We start from the raw sequence: 15655 nt of genomic DNA on the forward strand, positions 1-15655 counted from the left end.
ACTTATGTGTTGGTTTTACTGTAAACTACATAGCTTGTCTTTAATATTTAACAAAGTTCCGGGTGGGTCGAAATCTTACTTTTTATAGTAGTTTATGTCTATTAAGTTGTCGATAAGCTTCTATAATATAGTCAGATTTATCTTGAATGACAATGGCGCCGCCCTTATCAGCTTGTTTAATAATAATGTCATTGTCATGTTTTATAAGTATTATAATTTTTTAACAAAATTTAAATTAAGACTTTCAATTTCAATTGATAAAGTTGTATACTTGTTATGTTTAATCTATTAACAACGTTACCTATTCCTAGACCCAATCGTTTGCAATCCTTTTAAATTGGCATATTAGAGAACGTTTAATCATATACATCAAACAAAGTGCTATCTAGATAGGACAGCGAATGAAATAAGGGATGCTCAACTAGATGAACAAAATATCACTTGACTAGCATGGTTGAAAGAAAAGGAAAATTACACCCTGAATTAAATGGAATGAAAAAGAAGAACTGAGACTGTATCCACCAGATGGTTTATTATATTGTTGCTTTCTTCAGAGAGTGTGAAAATTAACCTGGGACGTAAATTGTTGAACCCTGTTAGATGAAGATGAACTATTAAGGATGCTCCATAACATAACGTATTCTAGCTACTTTTAAGGTCATTATCTACACGTGGGTCCGAATATATCCCATCTACTCCAGTAAAAGGAAGCGCTAACCAAAGTAGGGCAAACCAGGAAAACAACCGATTTCCTTACTCTTGCAAAGGTATTGCTGGATCATTGCTCTCCTTGTAAGCAGAGTTACCAGTATGTGTTATTAGTGATGTTGGATGTATTATAAGATTTATATTGCACAGAGAGTTAGCTTGAGAGACTGAACTTCTTCTATGATGTAAAATATTGGTAATCATCAAAATCTGCACGAACATGTATGACACCCAGTCAGGGAGGATTTAACATACAGTAAATAACATTATAGCTCAATTTCTCCGTAAAGATAGAGAGAACTGGAACTAACAAAGTCTATCTCAAAATAAGAACGAATTCTAATAGCAGGAACAAGTAGAGCTCGGCTCTGTACAGCCTTGGAGGACACTCTACGAAAAGGGTAATATGCCAGAAGCGAGGTCACAGTCAGAGAATATTCCATATTCTCTGACTGTGACCTCGCTTCTGCCATATTACCCTTTTCGTAGAGTGTCCTTCCAGGCTGTACAGAGAATATGGAATATTTTTACTGAGAATGAAAGATTGGTACCCTTAAATACTAGACTCAGTTATGATTTGGGATAGACTCATACTTTGTGACTAGCGGTTTTGAAAACGTGTTTTTAAGTCCAGGATTTGCTTAGTGTTAATTCTCTTGAACAGCTTGAGAAAATATCACATGTCCCCTTCCTAAGAGAAGAAATTGCTGATTAGAAATTGTTACGTGTTACAATTTCGAATGGTCTGAAACCGAGCTAACTGATAATTTAAATTTAGTAGTTATATATATGCCGATATGTCTCCAATTTGTGACATTTGCCCACAAGATTGATATACATGGTTTTCTTCTTCTTTTTTTAATACAAATATATTTTGATACACAAATAATAATACAATTTACAATAACAGCTATTTCAAATAGTTATTACAAACAATGATTTATATATAGACTTTTCACAGACTTAAAAGCAATATAAAGTTTTCTTTCTAGTCTGGAACTTCCTTGATATCTTATCGAGCGTTGACAATGAGCGAGTTAATTTCGAGTTGACGTAGGTACAATTCACTTAACAAAGAGCTAGCTAGCCCTGTAGTTCTCGGTGATCACACGCCGATTACAAGTCGAGTTTCCATCAATGACATTAGGTAATGTCTTCGTAAATTTACTAATATCTGATGTGAATCCACTGAAGTTAAATAGTTTGTAATGGTCGAAATTTATAAACGTTCCTGGTCAAGTATCTGAAGTTTTCCTATTAATAAGCATTAATCATAGTTATAGCTTACCAAGTTTATAGCACACCAATTATAGCAAACCAATAATATATACTATTTTTGGTGCATCGTGTTGGTTATATTTATAGGTGTGTGGAGAGTTTCTAGAAAAATTCAGATTATGTAACAATACAAAGCTACATTAAGCGTTTACGTACATACATATATTGTTTATTCTTACACTCGAGAATCTTCTACAACTTTAGAGAATAGGCGGGAGTTTCGAAATACATATTTAGTATAATCTATGTGTATTTCTAAATATAAATTAAATTTAAACAAACATCGATATTAAAATCAATATAGAATAATAAATCCGTCACAAAATAAACAATACATAACCAGATGAAGAAAATAAAAGAATAGAATACGAAGAAATAAAAACTGGTGACTAATTTATAAAGAGTGGTATAAGAGTAGAGTGAGAAACAAGAAATATGTTAGAAATAAAGATTTTAAGGATGAGGAAAAAAATAAAATGTAAAAAGTATTTCAAGTAGTTCGTCAATGTGACTACAACTATCTCTCAAGTAATATGTTTGTGATTCTAATAAATAGGTGAGCGCTGACTAAATACCGGTACCGCTTACGACAGCTGAGGTTATTAAAAACTGTTGTTAATTGGAGGTGAGCTGTATGTTTTAAACTAGGATTGGTTAGGAAGACACTACTGTGATAATGAAAAGAAGTTTATGACCCTTAACTTTCAGGCAACGTGAAGTTAATAAATTACAATAAAGCTGCGGATGCTAAAAAGAACTTTCAAAACCGCCACATTCAAGAACGTAGGAAAAAGGAAAATAACAATAGAAAATGTTTTATAGGAATTATATCCATTGTGGTTGGAATTACGGTAACATTAAACCATTCTTTGGCCCAACAGAATTTATACATTTCGGATATTATAAAACACGTATGACTTTAAAACATTTAGCATTACATAGATCAAACAATTCATTATCAATAATAAGTTAAAATTTATACGAGATGTATTTCATTACATTGTAAGTTTTGATTATATTTACAGATGATTCCAAAGAGGAAATGTAATGTGTAAAGTGACTACAACCTCTGTGGGTGGACCTCTACATTAAAAACTCAGTTTGAAAGAATCAGAAGCGGATCCGTAGCAGTAGAGAAGTGAATTACACATATGAAACTTAGCTTTCGTGCACTTGATGGGTTCAGATTGTTGAACCACCGAAGTGTAGATGAAAAAATAGTTTGTCTTGATCAATGAAGTTCACTGATCTGTACATAGTGAGCTGCGTTTTGTCACCACGAGATGTCTGTTCCGACTGTGAGCAACGAACTTTGATTTATTTTGGCAAGATGTATTAGTATCAGGTTCTCAATATCAAGCTGAAATATGAGATTAGAAATCCCCCTACTCCTTTAAATGTGGATATTTTAAGGCAGGTGACACATGTGGAACTCTTGAACGTGTGTGGAATGAGAGAGGAAGTAAAAGTATATCATCTGTGTAAGGAGAGAAAAGGAGAGAGTAAGGATAGCACATTACTGCTCTACATGGCAGTTACAACAAGAGAGTAAGGATAGCACATTACTGCTCTACATGGCAGTTACAACAAGAGAGTAAGGATAGCACATTACTGCTCTACATGGCAGTTACAACAACGTTTACTTGGGTAATTAAATTCCATCAGCAGATGTCTCCTGGAGAGACAGCGATAAATTTATGGACTTACAACGTAAAATCCATGGTTCAATTCTCCGCGGCTGACAAAACAGAAAGCCCAATGTGGCTTTGCTCTAAATCAAGCAAACAAACCATCATTAGATAAGGTGATATTTCATTCACAATTCTGAATATTCAGACTTATGGGAAAAAGTAGTTACTGTTGTACATATAACGTTAAAGGGATGAAAGAAAAAATAATCCATAATTATGGTAGCTGTTTAAAACTTTGTGACTTAGCATTATTTAGAGACATTGCGATGGGATAAGTTCTCATAAAGTAGCTCATTCAATGTTTCGATTCTTAAAGACCTATCTTTCATTCGTATTGGGTGGACCTATTACCTAGAAACAAATCGACGTTAAAAATGATTTCATCTAAAGCAACCCAAAGTTCTTTGTTTGATTAACAAATCAAAATACCAGTCTAAACCTAAGATTTATATGAAATAAATAGTTGATAAAATTGTACTTGTGAAGTGAAAAGAAATCATTTCTCAGTAATCAGTGTATGAGGCCTAGAAAGTTCAAGTAATTGAGCTTGTATCAGGTTTATACTAATATAGACCTTTGAAGACTATATTTTAACTCTGATAGTTTCAGACCAATTTCCTTAAAAAATATCCTAAATCTATTAGTTCTTCGAGTACATAAAATAAGCAGCACATATGACATTTTGTGTAATGAAATTGAAAATATTAAAAAGTTCTTATCAAAAGTGTATCTCTAATACGTGTTATGAATCATACTGTTTGTGACTATATATATATATATATATATCATATGAACGCTCCTAAAACGTTAAGATGTATTTTTTAGTCTGAATGTAGACTACAACAGTTTTGCAGGCTTAAGGATCGAATGGCATTATCTAAATTTTTAAATTATGTTACATACAAATATAAATGTTCTAAATGTTCTTTATATTATATTGGATCCACCATTAGGTCGTATACAAGAACATACAAAGTTGAAATCTACGTCATTTGTTAGCATTAAGAACCTTGCGCTGAATGAAATAAATGAATCTATAAGTAGACGACAATTGAAACTCCTAGTAAAGGTAAATAATGAACATGGATTCTGCATAAAGAAAATACTATTGACCAAAATAAGTCAACTAAAGTTGAATGGGAAAATACTACAGGAAAAGTAGATTCACCACCAACTTATGATATAAAAACATAGTAATATATATATATATATATGATAGGAATACTTACATATCCCAGTTAAAAAATAATACAAAACCACTAATTTAACTCAACCTATAACATGTTCCTGTCAAATAAACCTGGACATACGGATGACAGAAGAGAAAAACATTTATGACTAAAAGCAAACGTAGTGGACATCGTTTAATGAAAAATGACATCGCGATCATCCGATCATTTCATAACGATAATCAACCAAAGTACCTTCAAGATAAAAGGGGAGCTTAAAAGTCATCTACAAAAATCTTAAGAGATCCAGCAAGTCTCTGCGAGAAAAAAGTGACATTGAGCAAATCTTGAACGGCATCATCGACTCCTTACAACAATACTAAGACTTTTGTAAATCCCACAATGTTACATCTTAGCGTAGAAACCAGACATACCCTTAAGATACATTGTGTCTGCTTATACCTATCCTTGTGGTAGTTTATCACTTTGGAAGTAACTCTCATGCAGCTTTACCAGCCCATTGCTACACATCTGAATAACGCTCTAAGATATACGCTAACTCTTCAACAGGGTATAAACCATGCATCTATTCTTTGCTCTAGGTGTTAAGATATTGCATGATTTTAACTTTACTTACAAGTATGCCTCCCCCAGTGGTAAGTCCGCAGAAACCGGGTTTCGATACCCGTGGTAGGCAGAGTACAGATAGCCGTTTGTGTAGCTTTGTGCTTAACTCAAAACAAACAAACTTACAAGTATATGTACACATATAGACATTTTTCTTATATGTGTTTTACAAATTATACTTTTTGTTGACGGTATCATAGAAAAGTTGATGACATAGAATTTGCCTTCACTTTTTATTATTATTTTACATACCATATTTCGTTGCATACTTAGTATGTATTACGCATTTTATGCATACATATTAGCATTATAACTTTGAACTGTTTCACGCTATATAATAATAATTTGTAGAATTTTATTTGATAATAGCTCAATAATATATTTTATATATTTAACCATATTCAGGCTCGCACACACCAATGGATACATTAGATACAATGGATACACTGTTTGAAACTACACTCGGAGCATTTGATTGCTAATTGGAGTGAATCTGATTCAGATCAGATGCAAAAAAGCAAAAAGATAGTGACTTGACTGCGTTTGGAAGCAGCAGTCGGGAAATTATTTGCATATTACTTTGGTATTCATTACATCATTACTTAGTTTTGATTCTGAATTGAAATTATTGTGTTCATTTTTACGCTTCCCTTAGCAGTAGTTGTTCAATGTTTCTAACCAGAAGGACACAATGTACTTTTGTTTACGGTTTACCACCCTTAGCATCTGATTTGTATCATCAAACGTTCGCCATTTAAAATGTTAGAGTTACTAATGTTACTCTCTTGTGCGTTTACTATCGTTATTCTGTTATATTAGAAGAGCTAACGGAAATGGCTTCATACAGGCAACAATATATAAATCAAAGAATGAAGTTTCATTGAGATTAAAAGATCAGTTGAAGTGACTCGTTACAATTACACAATTACCAAGTAATGAGTTGAATTTAATAATATAAGTGTTATCACAACACTTGCATATACTCCATCTATTGTGCCCTTTGATAATGAATGAAAACAAGCATAAAGAAACTGTATATTCAACTTAAATCACAGAAATCTAGAAATTGTTAAAAATATTTTAAAATATTGAAGTCACCTTTAGTTAACTTTCTTAGAAAACCATTTTTTCCTAAGTTTTCTCTTAAAACACAAAAGCCCCCCAAAAAAACCTTACCGATAATAATTGGTTTGTTTTGAATTTCGCGCAAAACTGCACGAGGGTTATGTGCGCTAGCCGTCTCTAATTTAGCAGTGAAAGACTGTTCTTTCTAATAGAGCCTTTCTTGTATATTTTGTAAAAAAAATAAAATAAAATTCGAGCATGTCTCAGTGTCAATAGTCTTAAGTCTGAAACGCCGTGCTGTTCAGAGGAAAATGGTTTATTACAATATCGTCTCTCGTACAGTTGAATATGTTGTGATGATTTACGAGGTGTCTGACATATTTTGGCAGTTTCACTGATGTACAGTTTATTACATGTAGTTCAAGAAATAAAGTTAAAGAAAAAAACGCATTTATAGAGAAGAGTAAAAACTTTTATGATGCTTCGGGTACTACTGTATTTTCCTAAAATCTGTTCCCTTATACCAATGAGGGCACAAGACAAACAACGAGCATGTCTGTAAGATTTATTACCTGTGCATTGCTTTTGGGTATCTAGATTTATAGGAAAACCACGGTTTTACAAAATACTTTTTCCCGCTGAATAAAATGTTTAATTTGTGTTTCGTCTGAGTTTATTTAGATGAAACAAGTGTTGTTGTTTTTCTGTGTGTGACTTTAAGGAGAAAATTAGTCAAATTCTCTGATTACTGATATAAATCTGTCAAGAATGACACTGGCAAGAGCTGATATAATTTGAAATTCCAGAGCTCAGCTGTTATGGTATGTTTTTTTTCCTTTGGTACCTAACTTGAATCTTATGTTCAAATATATACTCTACAAACCAAAGGTTAAGAGGAAATGAGTGATATATCTAGCTGAAAGGCCAGAAGGCCACTAAAACTCTACGTCCATCATCATAGTAACGTTTCGTCACTCTCAGTATTCCCAAGTACCGAACGGAGATTAATTTGTTTCTTTGTCATTATGCACAAGACTACACAATGGGCGATCTGTGTTCTGCCCACCACGGGTATCGAAACCCGGTTTCTAGTACTGTAAGTCTGCAGACATGCCGCTGGGGGGCCCGGAGATTAATATGGCGATGAAAATGGTATCAGTTATCCTATAAGTACAAATCCATATAATGTATAACTCCTTAAAATCAACTATGTGTGAGTTATAGGTGTGACAGTCAGTCCTATTATTCAGATAAAGAGGAGTCATTTATATGCTGCGGGTGTTACTAACTAGATGATCTCTCTGTGGTAGCAATTCAAATTATGAATGATTATACACAAATCTTGGAATATTTTACCTGGCCGCTTGTACCACGTGTCGAATAACATACAGTTTATGTTGAAAATACCAAATACTGACATTTGAAATTATATTGAATTTAATATACGCAAGTCTTCAGTTGTTTTTAATCTATCTATTTGAACTGAGACAAAACGTTAAAGTTATTTAGATTTATACTGAACAATTAATTTTAGAAAATCATGGATGAAATAATAATGTAATTATCTCAGGAAGCTAAGGCCCCCAAAAGGGTGGATATGAGATGAAACAAACAAAGTGAAGCTGAAAGTAAAACAAAATTCGAGAATAATTTCTTACCCTTAATATAAAAATGAAGATGAAGCGATAATATTTTGGCTCCATAATCTTTTAGGAAAAGCAATGACACAGAGCAAAATGGTTGAAAGTGTATAATTCAGATTCTAAGCTTAGATGAAAGTTTGAAGAAAACTTTCTTGTTTTCAACAAAATTTGATCGCTATATGTTTGAATAAGACTTGAAACAGTTACTGTCTAGATTGTTCATATAGGAAAAATCTTCTCCTAAAATAACATGAAACCATATCCATTGATGATTAGGTTTAAGTCAGTAGAAACCAAGCAGAGAAATTGCTAAGCAACGTGGTGCCTTCACTAACGACTTGTCTACAGATAATACATCTCACTTAGATGAAGGAAACAAGGACGTATTAGAAAAAACAGGTTTGAAACAAGAATTAGAGAAAGTTCTATTGTACAAAAATGTCATTAGATTTCATAAAAAAATAAACTAATTCGTTCAACAATAATCGCATGTGGCCTAGTGGTTAGCGTGCCCGGATTGTAAGTTCGAAAATTCCAAGTTCGCAACCCGTTGACGCAAAAAACGCATTCCGTAGTTTGGGTCTGTGGGTGCACTATAAGATTAGCGGTCAAATAACAGTTTTCGATCAGACAAAAATTACCCAATATGTGGCAGTGGGTGCTGTTGAATAAAAACCTTCCCTCCAGGCTATCTGTTAAAAAAAAACATTGTTATGCGCATATAGCCTTTATGTATCTTTGCCCGACATGAATCTTTGATATAAGATATGTTTATGACTAATAATAACTGTCATTAGATAGCTAATAGATCACTTTCGATTGCAAAGGTATTTCTAAGATATTTCTGAAACTAATATTGAATGAATAAGGCTTTTCTGATAAATTTTATTGCTAATTTGTGAAGATATGAGACCTCAATTACTAAGTTTATGAAATATTTTTTGTAAGATATAGGACTATGTCATTAATGTTATAAAACCAATAATTAAGTGTATATTTAGACATATTGTTAGCTTAGTCAAGATGCATCATAATTAGCTGTTGTTTTTCTAGTATTTAAAACGTTTGTATTTCGTATGCAAATGCTTCTCTCTCCGGTGGCTCAGCGTAAGTTTGAGGGCTTATAATGCTGAAAGCCGGGTTTCGATACCCGCAATGGCCCAGCACAGACAGCCCATTATGTAGCATTGTGCTTAACAACCGACAAACAAAGAAAAAAATATTGAACTTAAGATGAAAATAAATTAGTATTTTTATTAATATTTGTCGTGTACTTAATTAACATTTTTTCTTTTGATATTATCGCATATGCCTTGGGAGTTATATATTTGCTTATTTAATTTCCAGTTTAAGGTTTGTGAGTCTTTATTTGGGGATATATGCCCTGCTATTTCCTGACACCGCAAATTCAACTTTAATAAGCTTTTACGATGATTTGGAATAGTGGCCAGATTCTTGTTTATTATTTTATTAAATGCCCACCTTCAACACAATGTTTTTTGTTGGTTTTTTCTGTGTAGGGGTTTTCTCATTCACAACCATAGCCTTCATATTGTAGATGAGGACTTAGCACTTGTCTGACGTTTTATTTGGCTTAAAAGTTCATTGTACTCCTAAACGTCTTTGAAATTTTGTGTTCTTTGGTTTATACATCGTTTAACAATCTTCTTTGAAGTATCCTTCCTCTGACAAGGCTATGAGATATATTAATCAAGCTGCGAGACTATCTGTGGTAGTATTACCCTGTCTAATGATTAGTAACTTACAGTGAATTTTATATTTATATGTATGACATATGTAGATGCTAAGCATGTTTCCTTTGATAACTCACATATTGGTTAATTTGCCTACACATTACGTTAACCCACAAAAGATGGCGCCACGTCTGCAGACGCAGTATGCTAATTGAGTTTAGCCCAAATGGCTACCAGCTAGTGAAAAAGACTTTCGCAAACCTGCCCTGTCAGCTGTGCTGGTGGAGAGCATGGAGAGACATCTTGATACACAAAATGATAGAAGAAATGCCTGTTATAACTGTATGAAATTTGGACATTTCTGACATCGGTGTCCTTTCCCTGTGGTTGCATAGAAAACCAAACACTCTCAGAATAAGACGAATAATCGCAAACAGTCTCAAGGGTGAAAAGGCAGTAAAATCTGATAAGTTAAACTGCCGAGTTTAGGATCAGGTCTGGCCACTGATCTGGAACAAAACAATATTTACTGGGCCTAGTATGATTTGGTATGTAGTTATGAAAGTATAAACAAACACAGAGTATAATTGTAGTTGATACAGAATCTGCTAAATTTTTATTCGATCTCATAATGTATCAGTCACTATCACGTAAACTACCACTCTGTCCCGTAACTACAGTCTTGCAGTGACTGGAAATGCTCAACTCTGTGACACTGTTAGTACCATTACTCTAAGTGCGAGAGTTATAACAGCAAATCTTAGTTCATGTATCTGCTAGCATAGCCTTTGTGTCAGGTGAACTGAAGCTCTGTAGAGTAACTATAAAATGCCGACCAAAACAAGCACAAAACCATGGACTGAACAAATTTATGTAAATGATTTTGTTACAGTTCTGTCTAATACACAAGTAGTATTTCATGGTGGATATGAACACAGAGTCAGGTTCTACTACCGTGTAATGCTGTGGTTGAGGTACCACCTGAAACTAATGTTTTATTGCTCAAAAATAAGTCATGCTTGTTCAAACAGCCATATCTGTGATAGAAATGCATAACCTTGTTTTATATTGCAATTACAGAAGATAAGCAGTAGAGATACTGGCGGGAATGATAGTAGGTATAGCCCGTGAAGGAGAAATAACTGAAAGTAGTAGATCAACTTGCATTGCTACGGTCTCACTGCATTGAGAAACAAATACTCGGTTGCCAATACAACTGAAACTGAAGATCAAAGATTGTGCATATATTCTAAGTTCATGTTAGTAGAAAAAACTTGGGAAGTTACAGGCGGATTTCAGTGATGTATTTATGTAATATGTGGTTGGCTGGGAAGAACAAACATTGCAACCACTGAGCAGGATTCTTTGCAGCACCAAGGATATGCACAGTAATGAGATAAATTATATGATGAAAGACAGACTCATTCAACCTTCATCACCAGTAGTTATGAAAGAAAGGAGTACAGCAAGGTTCTTTAACGACATTAGATAGATGAACATATTAGGGTCATCCAAATACTTCCATTGCCATGCACATATAATTGTCATGACGCACTAGAAGGTTTCCACCGACTAAGTTCACTCAATATCACCATTTGCCACTCGCAAGTTGATAATAAAGATGAAAGTAAAGGTAAAATTGCTTTCAGCACTTGAAAAGACTCGTATAAATTTTGAGTTATGCCATTCAGTCTTTGTAAAGTTCTAGCTATTTCAAATGACTGACGGAACTTACGTTATGTGGTTTGTAATGGGAATGGTGACTAATTTACATGCATAATATTCTGGTGTTTGGTCACCTGTGTCAGACCACGGGTGAAAATTTAAGTATGATATTTCAACGCATTTGACAAGTAGATTTGTAGCTGAAGCCAGAGAAATGTTATGTTATGTAGATGCATGAAGAGTTTTTAGGACATATCTTGAGTAAAGATGGAGTGTCTTTTGAGTCTTCTAAGATTCTAACAGCGATAGATTAGCCCAAACCTACGAATAAAAAATACGTCCAAAGATTTGTTGGTTTTATGAAATCTTAGAGACATTTTATAGCTAATATTCCATAGATACCGGCTACAGTGGAATTGGAAGTTCAAGATGGAACTCATTGCAAGTTCAAGATGGTGTAGAAACATGCTATATCATATTCAAGCTGTATATTCACGTTTTTAAACACTGTTACTGTACAATAAATAAAGAACTAGATGCAGACATAGACTGAGTGTTCCTTGTTGTGCAACAAGGTGAATCATTACACTGTTGGATTGGTGAACATAGTATGGAAGCACTTAACCTCTTGCAATTGTTTGATCAATTTGAAGCACGGAGGGAGTGCTATACCGTAAGTACAACCTATGCAAATGTAGTGACTTCTGACGCAGCTAATAATTGTAAGAGCTTTGAGAACTAAGATTCTCCAAGCGTTACATGATACACACGTATTGAGAGACACCTGGGAATATCTTGCACTAAAGTCAACCTATAGAGATAGTTTAACTGTCCACTTTACTGCAAGAATGTACAGAGATGATGTAAGCATTATAGTTCCTTTGTGGCTCAGAGAAATCACTATGCATAGCAGGGAGAAACACCATCAGAAACTTATAGGTTCTCCATTATACGAAATAACCTTGGATATGACTGGACATTTTCTAAAACCAGCCACAGTAATTGCTAACTCTGGTGGTAATCATTTATATATATAATTACTTCACTAAGTGGACTCAAATATATTCACTTTCTAATATGCTGGCACTGTCACTGACACACTGGCTAAACAGTGAATAATCATTTCAAAGCAGCAAAGGAGATTCATGCTGATCACGGAGCAAACTTTAAATGTCAACCATTTGTAAAATTTTGGAAGGCACTGGTGTAAGGTGGAGACTTATACCTACCCTTATCACCCTTAACCCAATGGTTGTTCTGAGTGGCACATCTAAACTGTTAAGCATGTACTTTGTAAACTTGAGAGATTCAATAAAACTGACTGAACGATCATCTGTCATATTGAATGGTGGTGTAGAATGTAATGGAGTAGCAGTCTCGGGGCTGTTCTCGAATAGTTCGTGAGTAAGGATGGAGTGTCTTTTGTTTCTAGCAGCGATAGATTGGCAAACATTTACCAACGAATAAGAAACACGTTCAAAGGGTTTTTTGGCTTTATGTCATATTGTAGGCATTTTATGACCAACATTTCATCTTTATTATAGAGGTACAACAAGTTTCTCTATGGACATTAAGTGGGTGAACATATAAATGTCCTCAAATTACTTCCAGTGCAATGTACAGATGAGTTTCATGATGCATTGAAAGGTTTCCACTAGCTTAGTTCACTCAATTTCACCTCTGACTACTCGCAAGTTGATAATAAAGATAATAAAACTGCTTTCAACACTGGAAAATACTTGTATGAATCTTGAATTATACCATTCAGTATATATATAAAGCTCTAGCAACTTTCAAATGGCTGGTGGAACTCACGTTATGTGGTTTGCAATGTGGCTAGGGTTCCAGGAACCACTGGCTAAGTTCATGATCATCACCCTGGAGTTGTTTGATTCGAACACAGTGATGTGCTGATGTCATCTCTGCCATCAGATGATGAAGTAGGAGAACCTGGAGACTCACCCTTCGAGAGGAGGATTGGCAATAAGAAAGGAAGAAAGCAGCAGAAAAACTCTGGTAGGCCAAGGCCGCATTAGCTGAATCAGAATAGAAATTAGCTTAGGCTTCTAAGATGATACATCCAATGGCAAAGAGAAAGAGGTCGTCATCAGCTCAGAAATATCTTCTCACCAGCCTCAAGTAGACACACTAAATCTTCTTATATATATATGTATATATTTCATATTTACTTATTTTTATTGTATCTGATATTTTATTGTTGTATTAGTGCTAATGTTTCGGACTTTTATGTATAATTTCTTTCTCTTTTTTTTATATAAAAAGGTTTTGTAACTATGTATATAGATAATCATTAATTCAGTGTTTACGTGCTTAAAAGGAATGGACTTAATCTTTTAGGACAATGTTTTTTATTGCAAATGTATTTTAAAGGGTTTTAGTTCTTTTTTTAAGAATTTTATTTTATGTGTATTTCAAAGAGTTTCTCATATTGAATATTGCTGTTTTCATAAATGGATTTTAATTCATTCGCAGTTTAAAGTGCTTTATTTTGTATTGTCATGATGCTATATACACGTAAAAATTATACTATTTTATTTCTGTAACTGTATAATGTAAATTATTTTTCGATAAATTCCATGCTTTATATTTAAAAAAGTTTCATTTTTTTTTGTACTCATCTATTTTGGTTTTATATGTATGGACGTGTATACTAAAAGAAACAGAGAAATTGTATTTGTAACTCCAACGTATTTTAGGTGGTATTTTAATAGTATGATTTAATTTTTTATTGAAACTTGATTTGTTTATTTCACTTAGTGAATTTCTTTTGGCTTATTTTTTTTTACTTTACTAGATGGTCAGTAGTTATGTGTTTACTTTTTCTTAGTGTTAAGTTTCGTTATGTGTTACCTGCCGTTTCTACAACGTTTCCCACTTGATGCTTATTTTATATTAGTTTGGCTTACTTTTTTGTGGTTTATTTATTCTGTTTATTTAATGAGTACTTTGTTTGAAAGGTAGTGCATATACTTGACAATATCCTAGTTGCCTTTATTTGTAAATAAGGGATTAATTTTCTGTTAAACCTACGTAAATATTTTTATTTTAAATTTTGATTTCGAAGGGGTTTTCATTTTTGTTTGTTTTGAATTTCGCGCAAACATAATCGAGGACTATCTGAACTAACCGTCCCTAATTTAGAAGTGCTAGACTAGAGGGAAGACAGCTAGTCTAAATCACTCACTGCCAGCTCCTAAGCTACTCTTTTACTAACGAATAGTGGGAGTGATCGTTACATGCTGTCACTCCCGCCGCTGAGAGGTCGAGCATGTTCGATGACGTAGATTCAAACCTTCCAACCGTATATTTTGAATCGAACACCCTAACCACTAGGCCATGTCAGGCCCTTTTAGCTTATTTTCTTGAACATTATTTGTTAATTGAGGACAATTTTATTACAATTTTATTTTGAAGAGTTTTTCATTTTAGTTTTCTTAAACATTGTTTGTTTTAGTTTAGCATTGTTTTTTAGTTGAGGTTATTGGCCATACACGTGAGTCTTGTCTAGGGATGGTTTGTTTAATGAATTATCATTGGCCATACACGTGAGTCTTGTCTAAGGGTGGTTTGATTAATGGATTATCGTTTTGTACCGTATTTTGCTTCTTTAGTTTCGCTTACAACAAATCGCTACAACTGGAGTTACCTCCCAGTGGCACAACAGTATGTCCGCGGAACTACAACGCTAGAAACCGGGTTTCGATACCTGCGGTGGGCAGAACACAGATAGTCCATTGTGTAGCTTTGTGCTTAACTTCAAACAACAACACCTGGAATTCTGCATATTAGGTCCACAAATATGTTATGTTTAGGATAATGAATTACTGTGAGCTGGATTTATCCTTGAATTACAATAAGAGTTAGAGAAAAAGAACACTAATAAATTACCCTTCTTGCTGGTACTAGGTGTGTATAATATGATACTAGTGTTATTTATATATTCTTAATCATTTGTTGAATATTTTATTTAAAACATAGTTTTTCATTTTTACATTACACGCAGCTGCTATCTATACCATTATCATTTTGCAATACTCATAAACAGTAAAATATATTGAACTTAGAAAGTGCTTTGAAACGGAATTTAGCATTAA

The sequence above is a fragment of the Limulus polyphemus genome, unplaced genomic scaffold (genome assembly GCF_000517525.1).
Source record: "Limulus polyphemus unplaced genomic scaffold, Limulus_polyphemus-2.1.2 Scaffold6, whole genome shotgun sequence".
NCBI classification, from domain to species: Eukaryota; Metazoa; Arthropoda; class Merostomata; order Xiphosura; family Limulidae; genus Limulus; species Limulus polyphemus.